Source organism: Triturus cristatus, chromosome 3_1 (genome assembly GCF_964204655.1).
Source record: "Triturus cristatus chromosome 3_1, aTriCri1.1, whole genome shotgun sequence".
Lineage (NCBI taxonomy): Eukaryota > Metazoa > Chordata > Amphibia > Caudata > Salamandridae > Triturus > Triturus cristatus.
The window spans coordinates 1,139,628,030-1,139,644,857 of NC_140583.1; positions in this window are offsets into that span (position 1 = coordinate 1,139,628,030).

The window sequence follows — 16,828 nt, forward strand, 5'->3', positions numbered from 1 at the left end:
GCAAAGAACTTGATATCTAATTATACAGAGAAGCTAGTGTCTGTGGACAGTCGAGCACAGCATCTGGACCACACACCGTTGCCAAAAATGGATGAGCAGGAACCATGTCTTTTAACTTTTGACACATGCTGCAAAGCACAAACATTAAACCCTGCACAACATGACTGGGTCAATACTTGTTGAGTGTCTGTTCCGACTATCATCACACACAGGCCAGACCTGCTTGGACATGCAGGCCTTGCCCGCACAAACCCCCCTACCTGAGACAATGTGATTGAGCCAGAGGAAGGACTTACACCTCTTAATCAGGGATCACAAAAATGGGCTCCATTAAATCCTAATTGCACTCTAGCTACACCTCGTGGGGCTGAACACACATATTATTGACAAACAACCATCATCAGATAGTTGTACACAGACACACAGGCACTGGCCAGTGTGAGGATGCACAAGCCACATTGGGTCACCCTGTACAATGTACACATGTAGCACACTTTACGTAAATACAAATGAGGCCAGGGTACAATGCCACAGAGGCCAACCTATGCTGAAGACACTGAGAATGTCCACAGTGTTGGATGACATGATTTCTAGGAAAAGGTGTCTCAGGGGACTGTAGTTGCCACACTGCTCCATGGTCCTGGATAGATCTGACTGCAACAGGAGCAACCGTTCCCCGCACTATGCATATCTCCCCCTCACGCACATCATGTCTGAGGCCACAACATCGGTTATGCATGCTGCAAGGCAGTTCATTTTAAGCCTCACACTCCTATGTTGAGACTCTGCATCAGTGCCAACAATCATGGACCCCCAAATGACTGAACTGGACAGGGCACAGGCAAGGTCCCAACACATGTCACAGACCACCCCCACACATGATGCTGCAAGCATTGGGCACTTGGATTAACTGCCAGCCTAGATTACCTTGTGCAAGAGTGACTACACACAGACCAGGGAACACATGTCAAGGAGGGGAAGGGAGGAAGAACAGGACTGGTTGACTTTGGGGAACAGGATATGCACTGCACATATAAACCCTGGCAGTGTATCCAGGCGACTGAGCACTTCCAAAAGCTGGTGACACACAACAAACACACATGTACCTACCCCCTTCCTGCTGCTGCTTCTCCTGTAACCGCCTATCCATGTCAGGGAAGACCACCGCCAGGACACGCTTCATTTGGTGGGTCAGGCGCCGGCGCCCGCCGTGTTTGCGTGGAGGTGAGTCCTCCAGCAGGATCCGGGCGATCCTCCTGGCCCAGCACCGGATATCCTGCCAGCGTTTCCTTACCTGGGCCAGGCCCCGACTGCGGCCCTCCACCGACCTCACTGCCCTGACGTCCTGCTTCCAAATCTCCCCCTTGGCGTAGGCGGCTACCTGTGAGGATGACAAAGTGAGACAACATCAATACACCTGCTCCATGTCACAGAGACACACATTAGAACAATTGGGCTTGTTTGAACAGGGCATAGTATGCAGCCAACTCATTGCACCTTTGTCATAGGGACATTATCCTCTGGGGAAGGCCAAATGCACTACGTGGCATTTAAAGTACACAGGTGGCATGAGGGGTGCGACAGAATCAATGATCATGGCTCACACTGTGCATCACAAGCAACACCAGGATTATGGACAGCACCTCAAAGCAGTCACATGCCCAGGCCACTGACGCAACCTCAGCGGAGTACACAGACACACACAGGCACAGGACAATCACCTGCCATTGGCAACTGCAGGTACAAACATCACTCTGCACATGTGCCACTTGACTGGGGGAGTCACAGGTGTGGGGCTAGCTCAGCACGTCAGACACACAGCACGGCTCCCTGCTCACATCAGATGGGTAGGGCATATGCATCCTCCATGCAGCTGGGGTGCAACACTCCACATAGACACTCACCCACATGACAGGGGACTTACACACACACCAATGTCCAGGGGCCGTACACATCATTTGGACACTATCACCACAGGTACACTCAACTCACACACATCTGTGGGTACAGTCACCTGTCACGCTGGGGGGACCACAGAATCACATCAGGACTACAGAAACAACATTCCCAAGAGGATTAGCCAGGCTGAATGTGGCATGCACCATGCAGTGATTGTCACAGTAAGCACAATGCAAGTGAGGAGTGCAGATATGAACAACATCAGGCTCTGCATGGGAGACATAAGGCATTCCCCCCCCGGGACCCACCATGAACAACATTGCATGTCTGTCACACCTTGTCACAATGCCAGAAGTGACAGACACAAAAAAGGGGCACAGTCACAGCTAGTGGAGTCAGCACTCACCTGCTCCCCTGGTCTCCCATACAGGCAGGGGTACTGTGGGAGGATGACGTCCAGCAACGCCTCATTCTCCTCTTGGGTGAAAGGTTGGGCCCTCTCCACAGACCTGGACATGGTGCCAGAGGAATCACAAGCAGCAGCAGTGGTGTGGAATGAAATGTTGTGCAGGCAAGTGCTCTCTCATGGGTCCTGGCTGCCTTATATCTCCATTGCTGGGCTGTTTCATTTACAGGAGTACAGAGTGATTGCTCAATCTCATTTGCATCCTACGTTTCCTCCAATCCCTTTAAACCTACCCCAGTGAGGGCCTTTGCATGGTTCAAAATTTGAGCATGATGTCAAGTCAACAACCACTTTGCAACATAGTATATTGTCTCCAACCGACTTTTGCTGGCCACCTGATGAAAAATTTTGAACTGGAAACTTGGTCTCCATGACAACCAGCATGCATTCAGGCCCTTATACTTGTCCCTCATGTGCCCCCTATGTAATTTCACTATCCACACACAGGTACGGTGCGTTCCACACGTACCCCTAGGGCACCACTACTCCAGTGATACGGTCCGTACACGCGTGTGTAGGGCCCGTATCACTTTGGTAGTGTTGCCGTAGTCGTACGCCATAGTGCTACGGGCCGTACATACGTGGGTACGGCCCGTATCTCTATGGCGTACGCCTACGCCAACACTACCCTAGTGCTACGGGCCGTATCCGCATGAGTAGGGCCCGTAGCACTATGGTAGTGTTGCCCTAGGCATACGCCATAGTGCTACGGGCCGTACATACGCGGGTACAAGCCGTATCTCTATGGCGTACGCCTACGCCAACACTACCCTAGTGCTACGGGCCGTACCCACATGTGTAGGGCCCGTAGCACTATGGTAGTGTTGCCCTAGGCGTCTGCCATAGAGATACGGGCCGTACATACGCGGGTACGAGCCGTATCTCTATTGCGTACACCTACGCCAACACTACCATGGGGATAGGATTAGTGTGTACAAGTACGTGTGTACAGTCCTTGCACACACGCGTACTCCTACCCAAACCCCATATTGTGATACGACCGTACACACGCCCTCAGAGCGTGTGTACGGTGCGTTTCACAGCTTACACTGGTGATAGGAGGCGCACAGGAAAGGAATGGAGGTGTATGACTCGCACAAGGACAGACATCAAGTCATTGTCAGTGCAGTGCATCATGTGTAGGGCCTAGGTGTGTCAGGCAGTGAGCTGGCACATGTCTCCTCATGTTTTAACCCAATAGTTGTGTGATGACCTGTGTACACATGTCATGTGTGATGGGGCACCATGTGGCGCACTTCCCCTTCACACCTTTTACATGTGTGCATGTATTTCAAACTTGTCAAGCACTGCATCACTGGCATGGCACAGTCCCCAACACCCGCAACTGTCCCCTGATGCCAGGTACACGGATGATGACACCTGACATCTCACTACCAACGTGCCACGATGTGACTATGTCATGTGTGTGTCATGTGTTCCCATGATCTTGCTGTTGGTGTTCCATCAACGCCATCTGCTGTAGCTGCATCCAACATGTGTCTGTGTGTAGATGCCCATGTCACACTATTACGCACACCAGGACACATGTGGATTAACACGTGACGTGTGTCTGTATGCATCTAACAGGGACTTGCGAGCTTAGGACATATCTGCGTAGTCTCAATGTCTGTGTGATCATATTTGACATGTACCCCTTCATGGCAAGGTGTGTGGTCTGTCCTTTTTCCATGACATGTGACCTGTGCGTCTAGCTTGCCGGCAGCTGTCTGTATGAGATGACATCCTTCAAATGCACATATGTGGATGTATGTCACTCCTGTAATGTGTCTGGCTGTTCACTCACACTGGCCCACAGCTACTTTCATGGCATGTCATGTAGATCTTCACAATCCATATTTGTAGCTGGCTCTCGGTAGGAGTATCACCTGGCTGGCATACGTGTGCAGGATGTATTGCACAGACCAGACTCTGTATGTGGCATATGTGTATTAGCTGTTGAACATGTACTCAGTTCATTGACATTGGTGTAGTAATGTACTCAATCTTCGTTATTCCTTCCAATTTTCTGCAGGGCACCACCTCTCCCCCGTCCAATGCCAGACTTGGCTGCCATGAGGGAACGTGACTGCATACGCAGCTACAGATTCCCCCAACGGTTAATTGTGAACCTGACAATCAGGCTGGCACCACACCTCCAACCGTGACACAGTTATCCGACTGCGCTGGTCCCCAAGATGAAGGTGATGTCAGCCCTACATTTCTTTGCCACCGGTACGTTTCAATTGACCATAGCTGATGTGGGTGGCATGTCTCAGACCATGTTCAGCCGTGTCCTGCATGATGTTTTAGAAGCCATGTTGGAGCACCTAAATGAATTCATCCATTTTCCAACTCGTGAGTAGTTGACCGGTATCAAGGGTGAGTTCTATGCCCTGGGAGGGATGCCCCATGTAATTGGGTCCATTGATGGGACACATGTGGCTTTGGTACCACCACAGGCACAGGAGGTAGCCTTCCGTAAACATTACCACTCCATAATGCCCTTGTGGTGTGTCTTGCTAACATGGTGATTGCCCATGTCTGTGCACGTTTTCCAGGGTCAACACACGATGCCTACATCATGAGGCGTAGCAGGGTGCCAGAAATTATGCGACAGCTGCACAACGAACGAGCATGTCTTGTTGGTGAGTAGACTCTGTTTGTCCAGTATTCAGCGGTATCATAGTATGTGACGGTATCTCCTGACCCACTTCTTTACATGATGTTTCCATGTAGGGGACTCTGGCTATCCCAACATGCCATGGCTGGTGACGCCTCTCCGCAACCCGGGGATAGCTGCAGATCACCGTTACAACAACGTCCATGGGCAGACCAGGCGAGTGATTGAGAGGACGTTTGGCCTACTGAAGAGCCGATTCTGGTGCCTCCACAAGACCGGCGGGTCCCTCCCATATGCACCGGTGAAGGTCTGCAAATTCTTCCTCGTGTGCTGCATGCTGCACAACATGGCAGTGGAGAAAGCTGTGCCACTCATCCTGAATCCCGATGAGCAGGAACATCCACCCTTGGAGGATGACGGCCTTGGTCACGAGGCAAGTGAGGAGGAGGAGGAGGAGGAGGAGGACATCCGGAGTCAGCTCATACGCAACTTCTTCTCATAATGGTGAGTCCCTGGGTCTGAGTGTGCACGCTTTGAGCCATGTGTGGCATGTGTTGCAATGTGTGTGTCCAGCTGACTGTATGCTAAGTGACTTTGAGGTGTGTGCTGATGTGTCACTCGAGTGCTGATGTCATTCCTCACATTTTAGCTGACACACTCAATTGACAACTGGCATGGTGTCAACCTTATTCATGTAGAGTACATGACTATGCATGCGGATGACTATGTTTTTCCAGACTTCTTGTGTGTCTCTCATCCCCAGGTAGTTGCGCATGCTGTCTGTTCGTGGCATCGTTGTGCTCCTGCTATTCTCCATGAGTAATGCAACGTGTGCTGAATCAGCGTTACATGCACGGACATGGTGAAAATTCTCCTTTGGGTAAGGATTGCAGCAAGCCTTTTTGGGTGTGGTAGTTGTTTGTAATGTGTGGGCACTGCTCCTGTGCAGGTTATGTTACTATGCATACATGTCGACTCACCATGGGGCACATGACATGTGGCATGACTCACATGAATTGATAGTCACACTTTGTGACAGTCATCTGTTATGGGATTGTGGTTTGTGATGAAGGCATCAATGTGTGTACAACTTCCATCGGAAACATACGGGAGGCTACGGGTGGACATATTGCGGGACATCCCCATATGATGCTCAATGGGGAATTGCAGCCTCTCCGTGTACAGTAGGGGATGTTTGGCTGAACCCCTTCACTTTTGTGCCAGTACAATGGATTTACAGCATCTGTGGTGCAAAGGGGGTGTCCGGTGTAGGTCCCACATGTTAATCCAATAGACCTGTGAGTCTGTTAATGTTGATGCTTTTGCATAGGTGTGAGCCTGAGTAATAAAGGTGTTCCTAAGCCTCCAAGGTGCCTCATCTCTGTCAATGCAGGTCTCTAGCCACTGTGCATGCGGCATCTCTGGGATGGTTGTCAAGGATTGTGCATATGAGTCTATGTGTAGATTAGCAACCTGCATGCTGTTCTTCATGTATTTGATTCTCTATTGTGCATGATGTCCATGGCTGTGTATGTGTTTTGGCATGTTAGTCCCCCCCACGGGCCGTCAACACCATCTGGGGTGTGTTTCCTGTGCACAGCTCGGCCTTCAGTTTCATGATCCGGTGTCAGTCATCTTTGGTGATTGTGCATCTTTTGTCTCTGGGTGTGCCATTGCAAACCGGTAACTCCTTCCTTGACATACACCTGTTGCAGTAGTCCTTTCTGACATCCTAGTCTTTGTGTGGATATTGTGGCATAATTCCCAGGACATGCCGCCTGCTGGTGCAGCCACTGCAGCAAGGGCACATGTAGTTTCCAGATTTGGCAACACACAAACATCAAAGGTGCTCCTCCCTCAACACATTCATTTGGCTGTCTTCGGCTTGTCTGTGCCACAGCTGCGGCCACGCGGTACCAAAGGCTGGACCGTCTACACATGCAACGTGCACATTGCACGACCCTCAGGTCCTTTCATGACCCACATCACACTACAGTGTGATGTTGCAGCCACACTCCAAGCAAGGTCCATCCACACATCTCCCACCTGCTCTCAGGCATGCACTGATCGCACACACAGCACCTTTGCATGATGAGTGTGCAACTCCGACTGCCTACACAGCGCTGCCACACCTTCCAGGACCTGTCACACCCACCAGGTCATGTCCCTCCTACTCCCCACCGGATCTGTACCCCTGCAAGGCCATGGGAGTGGGACTCAAGGCTTCGGCATGTAGTATGCTTTCGTCGTGAGGCACATGGCACAGGTATCATCTTTCAGCGTGTCAATCTACAATGTGTCCAGGACCCCCCTATCCACCATCACATGCGCACACGACCTCATCATCAACTCGTATGCCATTGACAGCCAGGCGCTCCTCACCCTCACCAAGGACGCAGACATTTCCAGTTCCAATATTCAAGATTGCATGGGATCCATAGATGAATGGCAGAACAGCAGCCACCTGAGGCTGGACTTGTACAGGACTGAGGTCAACATCTGAGGATTGTCCCCTTACAGCTGGCTCAACTGCTTGTGTCCCACCCACAGAAGCCCCGCACAGGCACCCAGTGTCCACGCACACAAGATGTTGTGCATCATGGATTGCTTGATCTAATTTGCCATTGTAATCACCAGCATCTGTACCTCACACTGCAACACCCTCAGCATTATGCACATGATCCCCAGATAGATCCACTCCAAGGTAAGACGGACCATCCCCCAGGTCCACGAACACATCTGTGTCAAATACTGCCCTGCCCTCTACGGAGCAGCCACATCCAAAATCCAGGGATACTTGTCCACATCCAGGCTGCATCTGCACACCTCAGCGTCAACATCCCGCGCCCCAGCCACATCACCGTCCAGCAGAGATAGCTGTAATGGATCACTGTGTGCTGCAGGATGACCTACAGACTCCTCACCCACACTCAGGAGGCAGGCCACAACCCTGACCCAAAACCAACCTTGTACCACTGTCACCCGAGACCCCGTAGTGCCATCTCCGTGCATCCAACCTTGACCTGGCCACCATTCTTCTGATCCACCGTACTCCTGCATGCAGGGCATAGTTCTCCCACCTGGGAACACATACCTGGGACTCCCTCCCCGGGAACCTCCAAATGAGGCATGACCTCTACGCCTTAATGTTACTCTTCCAAATAGGTGTGTCCTCATAGTTTCCCTAGCACCCCCTCAGCAGCTTGAGGCCATCACAGGTGAGTATTGTGCTCCATGTCTGCATTGAATGATATATTGTGACCCATGTGTGTCCTGTACCAGACTCCGATCCCAGGGTATGGATGTGTGGAGTTAGTTCAACACTAGCATAGTTTGACATTTACACACACATATGTTGGTGAATAATGCCAAATGACAGCAACATCTCATGACAAAATAAAGTATTTATTTTTGGTGGGGTAAGTCTTTTGGTGGATGAAGTAATGTGCTCTACCGGGTGCATTGAATCCAAAGTTCACAGGGGGAGATGGCACCCTTGTCAGTTGGAGTCATCAGAGACCAGATCACAGTGTTGGTCATCATTGGTCAGACTGTGACCAGCAAGTCCATTTGGCAGAGAATGTCATTGGGTGAGGTGATGCTGCTGTGCCAGAGGGCCAGGTGCCAGGCCAGGTGACCTGGGAGATGTTGATGGTCCGCTGACTCTCACGGTCTTCTCCGTGGACGACCCACCTTCCTCCGGGGACCCTCAGATGCAGGTCTTGACGATGCTTGTGATGCTCCGTCGGACGAATCCTCCTCCTCCTCCCTCCCTGTGGCTGGTGGTGGTCTTCGCTTGGTGGCACAGGGAGGGTTGCCCATGTTGTCGATGATCCGACGGAGTGAACGGCTCATGTCCGTTTGCACCGCCAGGAGCTCAGCCAGTCTTGCCTCCATCCGTCCTTGGTGTTGTTGTTGACTGGCATGTTGCTCGGCCTGCAGGTTCTTCATCTCATCGAGGGTCCCCTTGATGACTGTGAGGCTCGACACAACCTGGCTGATGCCCCTGGTGTCACGCCGGTATGTGTCTGGGATGTGGCGAATGTGTGCCATACCGGTTCCCTCACCTGGCTGGTCAGGTTCTCGCCTCGGCCTGCCTCCACTCCCACCACCCCTGCCCACGCAAGCCTGGCCTGCCGTTGTGGGCACATCAGGTCTACGGGACCCCTGAGGGATGGCATTAGCGTGGTCGTCTGCCTCCTCCTGCGTGCCCGGAGAACCTTGTCCCTCCTAGTCAGACTGGCGGTGTTGTTCAGTGCGAGCAGGGCTCCTGGGTGTCTTCTGGGATGTGGCAGGAATGGTAGTGGGGGTTGGCACAGATGTACCTGACGCAGGTGCTGCAGGGGCTTGGGAACCAGAGGGGCCAGGTTGGTCGGGGTCATCCACGGAGTGGTGAGAGTCGTCGCTGCCGGTGGGATCATCTTCACGCTGAGCCTGGGACTGTGACTGTTCCCCCCCATTTTTGGGGGGAGGTCGATGACGTTGCCCTGTGTGTGAGAGAGAGACAATGTTAATGCTGTTTCATGCCACATCCATATTTCATACATATTCAAGTAGTCACAGATTTTTGGCTGGGATGCTTATTTGGCTATGGATTGGTCTTGTTGTGTCACATGTCCATTGTGAGAGTGGGTAAATCCGTTGCCTGCCCCGGGGGTGTGTGCTTGTGTGAGGGGGTGGTGTGTGACCAGGCCTGCTGATGTGTGTAGTTTGATTTGTCATTGGGTCTCCCAGGTGATGTGTCTGTCCCCTCATGGTGCATGCTGGCATGTCAGTGTGTGTGAGATCCTGTGCTGGGTATGTGAGCTAGTGGAGTTGTTGTTTGAGTGTACAGTGGTCACAGGAGGGCCTTGTGCTGCCTACAGCAGGGCCAAGTGTCAGCTACCTTGTCATTACTTTGCCAGTCCCTGTGCATTGGGCATGGTGCATGGGTATGTACCTAGGTCATATGGGCTGTGGGCATTGGTGTCTGGTTCTGAGTTGCACAATGTATTGTGTGAGCCCAACCCTCCCAGCATCCCGGACATCCAGTCTTGGGTTTGTGATTGGTGTGGCCTGGGACATGGCATTGCCTTTATTTGTGAATGGGGCATGGAGACGTTAGTGGCATGAGCGTGGTTTTTGGGTGTGGTTGTGTGCGGTGAGGGCTTGGGGGTAGTTGCGTGCATTTGGTGTATTTGTGGTGTGGATGCCATTCCCCCATCTCACGTGAGTTGTTTGTGTACTCACCAGGCTCTGCGACTCCTTCGACTCCGTGTACTCCCACCGGCGGAAGCGTGGCCATCACCTTCTCCTCCCAGGGATGGTAATCTACGGGTCTGCGGGGCAGCCCGCCTCCAGTGATGTTACTCTGGGCGTATTCCTTGTTCATTTTCCTCTTGACTGCCCTGCGCAGATCGTACCACCTGGCTTGGCATTCATGCCTGGTCCTTCGGATGGGCGCAACAGCATTCACCTTATCGACGATGCTCTGCCACAGGCTGGTTTTTTGGGCTATGCTGGTCTGTCTGACCAATGTTCCAAACAGCTGTGGCTCGACTCTGATGACTTCGTTGACAAGGAGCTCCAGCTCCGCCGTTGTGAACTTTGGATTCTTGTCTGTGGGCATGGTGTGGGGTGTGGGTGTGGATGTTTGTGGGTGTGAATGTGACAGTGTGTGTGTGAAGGTGAAGAGGGGGTGTTTGTGAAGGAGGTTGTGTGAAGGTGTGTAAGTGAAGGTGTAGTTAAGGTGTGAGTAAGGTGCAGTTGTTTGTCTGTGGTGTCTGTGAGCAGTGGGTCTGTTGCAATGGCTCATGGGTTGTGTGTGTGGGCCCTTTTTATTGGTCCATTTGTGGGTGTGGCTGTGTTTGAATTTGTGGTGGGTGTATTATAAGAGGTGGTTGTGATTTGGTCCTCTGTTTGCCTGTTTGGATGTGCCAGGTCAGTCATAGAGATGTATTTTGTCACGTTGACGTGTTTTGTGGTGTTGTGCGAGTCGAATTGACCCTCCTTGTGCTGTTTTACAGTGTCCTGGTTCTGTACGAGTCTTTTTCGCGTAGGTACGGTCCGTACATACGCGATGCTGGGTGAGGGTGCTGGGGTACGGTGTTGGGGTACGGCGCGTACAGGTGTGGGCCTGTGCTACGGTGTTGGGGTGCGGCGCGTACAGGTGCGGGCTGTGCTACGGTGTTGGGGTGCGGCGCGTACAGGTGCGGGCTGTGCTATGGTGTTGGGGTCCGGTGCGTACAGGTGCGGAGCTGTGCTACGGTGTTGGGGTGCAGCGCATACAGGTGCGGGCTGTGCTACAGTGTTGGGGTGCGGCACGTACAGGTGCGGGCTGTGCTACGGTGTTGGGGTACGGTGCGTACAGGTACGGGGCTGAGCTACGGTGTTGGGGTACGGTGCATACAGGTACAGAGCTGGGGTACAGTGTTGGGGTACGGTGCATACAGCTACGGGGCTGGGAGACGGGCCTGGGGTGCAGCGTGTACAGGTCGGGGGCTGGGGTACGGTCCTGGGGTACGGGGCGTACAGGTGCGGGCTGGGAGACGGGCCTGGGGTGCGGAGCATACAGGTGCGGGCTGTGCTACGGTGTTGGGGTACGGTGCGTACAGGTGCGGGGCTGTGCTACGGTGTTGGGGTACGGTGCGTACAGGTACGGGGCTGGGCTACGGTGTTGGGGTACGGTGCGTACAGGTACGGGGCTGGGCTACGGTGTTGGGGTACAGTGCGGAGGGGGGTACGGTGCTGACATACGGGGGTACGGTGCTGACATGTGCGGGGTGAGGGGGCTGTACGACTCGTATTCAGGCACAAGTTTACCCATGTACATGTAGGCTACAGCGTTCGCTCTGTACAGGGCCTTATACATGCGGTTGTGTATTCGGACGGGTGGTACGGATCGTACTTGCGCGCTCGGACTTCTGTTTTACGATTTGCACGTAAAAATGTCCGTCTCCCAGTCGGACACTTTTCCCGACGCTATTCGGACGTGAAAATTTACAGCTCCCTCTCGGACCATTTTCCCGACGCAATTCGTATGTATTTTTCACGTACGAATCGTACTTCGCAGTTTGTACGGTACTTGTACGATTCATACGTAAAAAAAGACGGATACGAGTCGGACGGTAAATTTTTTTAACGGATCGGAATCGCCACCATAATCTTTACACACTTTGAAGGGACTTAAACATCACAATAACCTCTGTGGGAAATTAAACATCGCTATAATAAAAGAATATCATTGTTGTGAAGTAAACATCACTATTGTAACATTCTATCTTTGTGGGGTCTTAAATGAGATTACCTTCACACACCATCTCTAGATGGTTATGATATTCTTAAGAAAACACAACATCTATGTAGAGGCTTGAACAGGCTGATAATCATATACTATCTCTGTTTGGATTTGAACATCTTTATCTTCACAAACTCTTTGTGTGGGACTTGAACAGTAGATTTACTCACTATTTCATTGGACCTTGCTAATCATTATCCTCATCCACTATCTCTGTGGGGACTTTGTCATTCATTTAATGACAAACAATAATTGTCGACACTTTATCATCATTATTTCTACATGCTATCTTTGTAGAGACATGAGCATTGTCTGTTCACACTATTTCAGTGGGGGCATGAACATAATTCTCTTCACAATTCATCTCCCTGGGGACAGGAACATACACTATCTCTGTGGGGGCTTAAACATCGTAATGAACAGACACTATCAATGTGGGGACTCAAACATCACTATAATAACACACTATTGTTGTGGGGACTTGAACATTACTATAATAACACACCATATCTGTGAGGACTTGAACATTTCTATAATTACACAATCTTTGTTTGGACTTCAACACCATGATCTTCACACTCTCTGTGTGGGGACTCCATTTCAGTGGAGACTCGAACACTAACATCTTCACACACTGTCTCTGTGGGGACTTGAACATCCCAATAATCACATACTATCTTTGTGGGGACTTGTGCTACTTGATCACATAATGTCTGTATGAGCATTATCACACACCATCCAAATGCATCAATGACATACCACCTCTGTAGGCATCTTCACAAACAATTCCTATGCAGATATTAACATTGCATACATTCCTAGGGAAATGTGGTATAAAAGCTATGTTGACACTCATGTGAGCAAATAGTCAAACTCTGGGTTACACTTGACCATGTAGGTTGATTACATCTGATAATTTCTTTATGTCTTGGTTCAATTATCACATATGATTTAGAGAACTAAGTAAATGGTTAAATATAGTTTTATGTGCTGTTCTGTAATCAATATATTTGATTTTTACTGACAAATTATCAGCACAATTCATATTTTGTATACCTCTATAGAACCACACCCTGCATCTCTGGGGACTTCAATATCGCTATAACCACACACTAGCTCTGTAGGGACCTACACATCATCATATTCAAACACTATCTGTTTGCATGCATCTTATGTGCAATACTTCTCATATTATATTGTAGCATCAATGATTGTAATGAGCATTTTGTAAAATATGCTGTTCATTTTGTGAGGAGCCCAGATATTAAGGTTTTGTCCTTTTGAGCAGCCCACACAATACTCATTTGGGACCTTCCATTCGCTGTATTGAGTTGTAAGCTTCACACACAAACACTATTTTATAGTATTTAGAAGTATCACACTCAGCCTCTCGTATTTATGTTCATCGCTCCAACACCTCACTTCTGAGCTTCCCCCAGACACATCTCATTCGGCATATCTCACTAAACCTTTCTTCAGTGAGCATCTCACACATCATGTCTCTTGCATTTGTAAGCATCTCACATGCACACCATATTTTATATTTTTGCAAGGATATAACATACTACACCTCTTGCGTATGTGTCTCGCACAGTAGGCTTTTTCACATTTTAAGCATTTCTTACACGCAAGCACTGTAAATCTCATTTTTGCAAGTATCTAAAAAGTGTCTCTCATAGGCTCTCATGTTTGTGTGCAAGATATTCGTTTTGAGGGCACTCTACAAGTCATCTATCTGCAATAACTTTTCCCATAGATTTGAAAACAAACGTTTGAAAAAAAAATTCTCATTGAAGGCCCGCAAATGTGTTTAAAAAAAGCTATTGTGTCCAGCGCACTGGAGTGTCTGTGTAAAAGCTGTAGAAACAGTGATGCATAACTACGAACCTATTTTAGAAACCCTAGAACATATACCAACTTTTATGAAAGGTGGTGATGTGTCTGCTTTTTTCCTTCGAGTTTGATGGCACAAGCTTAGAAAGAAACAACCTTCCAAAGCCTTCATATTGCTCTGCAAGTACTGCAGGTTCTAGAATTTTTGAATATTGCCATGCAAGGATACCAGGAAACTGTATCAGGAATACTAGCTGCTGAGACTGTAGCAAAAAGTGCAATACTAAAACTTTGCAGTGATGGTTCTTTCGACAGTCTGCACAACTCCAATGATCAGTGTAGTGTTTATACTGCTAAGTACCATCTTAATGCCATTGAACTGCCACAACTGTGGTGATAGATGATGGCCATATGGCCATATGGCCATGTCTGAACTGGGGTGGTGGAGTGAGCTAAAGACTGATGATGGATTAAACCCAGATCGTTGACTGGGGGTGAGTGCTTGCAATGTTCAACACTCCGTCCATCATCCCCTTTGGTTTTGCTTTGTTCGCCCTAATTTGGCAGGGTATGCCCAGATATGGGTCCCTTGCTCACTTTGCCACTGGATTCAAGCTAGCCTGACTGATGACGGCTGATTAGCCAGAAACCGGTCCCAGGAGGCTTGTTTCTGGTCCAGGGAAGACATGGCTTGGCAGTTCGGGCTGGACTGTTCCCATGAGGCACAGGGTCAGACTGATTTGCAAATGGCCATGTCTGAACTGGGGTGGCGGAGTGAGCTAAAGAATGATGATGGATTAAACCCAGATCAGTTGTCTGGGGGTGAGTGCTTGCAATGTTCAACACTCCGTCCATCATCCCCTTTGGTTTTGATAGATGATGTAGCAGCAGAAATGTTTCACCCTGTAACTGTCAGGGATTAGTATCATCTACAGTATTTTCTTAAAACTTAAATAGCTGCTTTTAACAGGCAATGTCATTGGCACTGTTGTTCAATTTCAAGAAATTGACCCTTCGCTGCTTTCAGCAAAATTAGCTATACTATCAAGTATCTTATATTATCAGTCCTGAAACTGGCAGACATACTCTAATAAATGCTTCTATCAGATAGAACTTTCTTTACACAAGGTTGATGAGCTACTAAAGATTCTTTTAATTATTTCCCTTTATTCTTGTGAGGCTGAGAGAGGCTTCAGTGGTCTCCGGGGACAGAAAACTTGGCTAAGATCAACCATGTCCCAGAAAAGACTGAATCATTTGCTATGTGGGCATGCATAAAGAGATGATAGAGTCACTTTATAAACAGACAATAGCAAAACAATTTGTCCTCCACATTGAATGGTGCGAAAAAATATTAGATTTTTCGAATAAAAGGTCATGATTTTATTATAGATGCCTGCAGCAAGAAAGAATGGTGTTTAACCAATCCAGTTGCAACTTTGAGGTTTATGAATGTCTATAAGAACATTTATTTTCTTCCTCCCTTTTTCCCTCCCACCTTAATTTGCTTGGTGCATGAAGATACACAGCTCCTCAACATGTTTTCACCTTTGGCTTAATTACATATCAACAATAAAACATACTTGCAAACTGTGACAACCTTTCTCCCTATCCCACTTCAGAACTGTATGATTGTGTACTTTATTGGAGCCTTCCGTTCACAAACAGCTGGCGTTGTGTATAGGGTCAATGGCAAGACTTCAAGGCTGCCCCCCCCCCTCGAAATGCAGGTCTATATCGAAGGCAGGGACGAGCGTGGAAAGAAGACGAAACTCAATGTAAGGACGTGGAGTTGAATAGCATTCATTAAAACGTGCTATGTAGAAATAGCTAAACTGAACAATTTTCCAACTTTCAGATGAAGACATACCCTGTCCTTGGCTGTCTAATGTGCCTTAAGAGTAAATCCAATACATATGATTTGCCGGTGGAGCTCTCAAACTATTTGACATCTGCCTGTTTACGTTTCTTGGACCTTGTGATGTAAACAACAACGGATGTTCCACAGTGGAATGTTCTCGACGATGCTTTTTGCCTTGTTGGGTGATTTTCGAGCACTGGAGCACATTAACCTTTCCTGCTCCTAAAACCTGATAGCCCCTCCTTACTGGATGCGCGAGAGTCTGCCAGTCTGGGGAGTTTTCGGAGCTCGTGCCGTACATTAACCTCTCGCTTTCAATCCATTACCTCTCGGCCATTCGCTGCCTGTGGGGAGCTTTTGTTTTCTGTTGTGAGAATAACAGATCACCGGCGAGGCTTTTAGGGTCTGTTACTGGGAGCAACTGCTGTGCAGACATTGTGTCTCCTCTTCGAGATGCCAAGGGTTTGCATTTCTTCTTTTTTTAAATAAGATTACATCTGGGGTAATGGATTCAGCAACGATCGTGACAGGCTAGCCTTGTTCACTTTTGCATAAGCGGAAGCTTAGACACGGTTGATTTCAGTTAAAGTGGAAGGTCGGGTGTTATTGTGTCAAATATATCGATCCGGCCTCTTTTAAGGTCATGTCAGAAACTGCGAAGTAACAGCTTTGTGTCACTTGTTCTTCCACAGTACACTCTCAGAAAGCTGGTGCAGCATAGTCTGCGTGTTAGTGGGCATAAGCCATTAAAAGCACTTGGAGGACACTCACAATGTTAAGCTAACAGGTGAAATTCGAGTAAGAGATGGAGTGAAATTCATTTATTGCTCAACCCGTGCAACAGTCCAAATGCAATTCTGCAGTAGTGCCCCA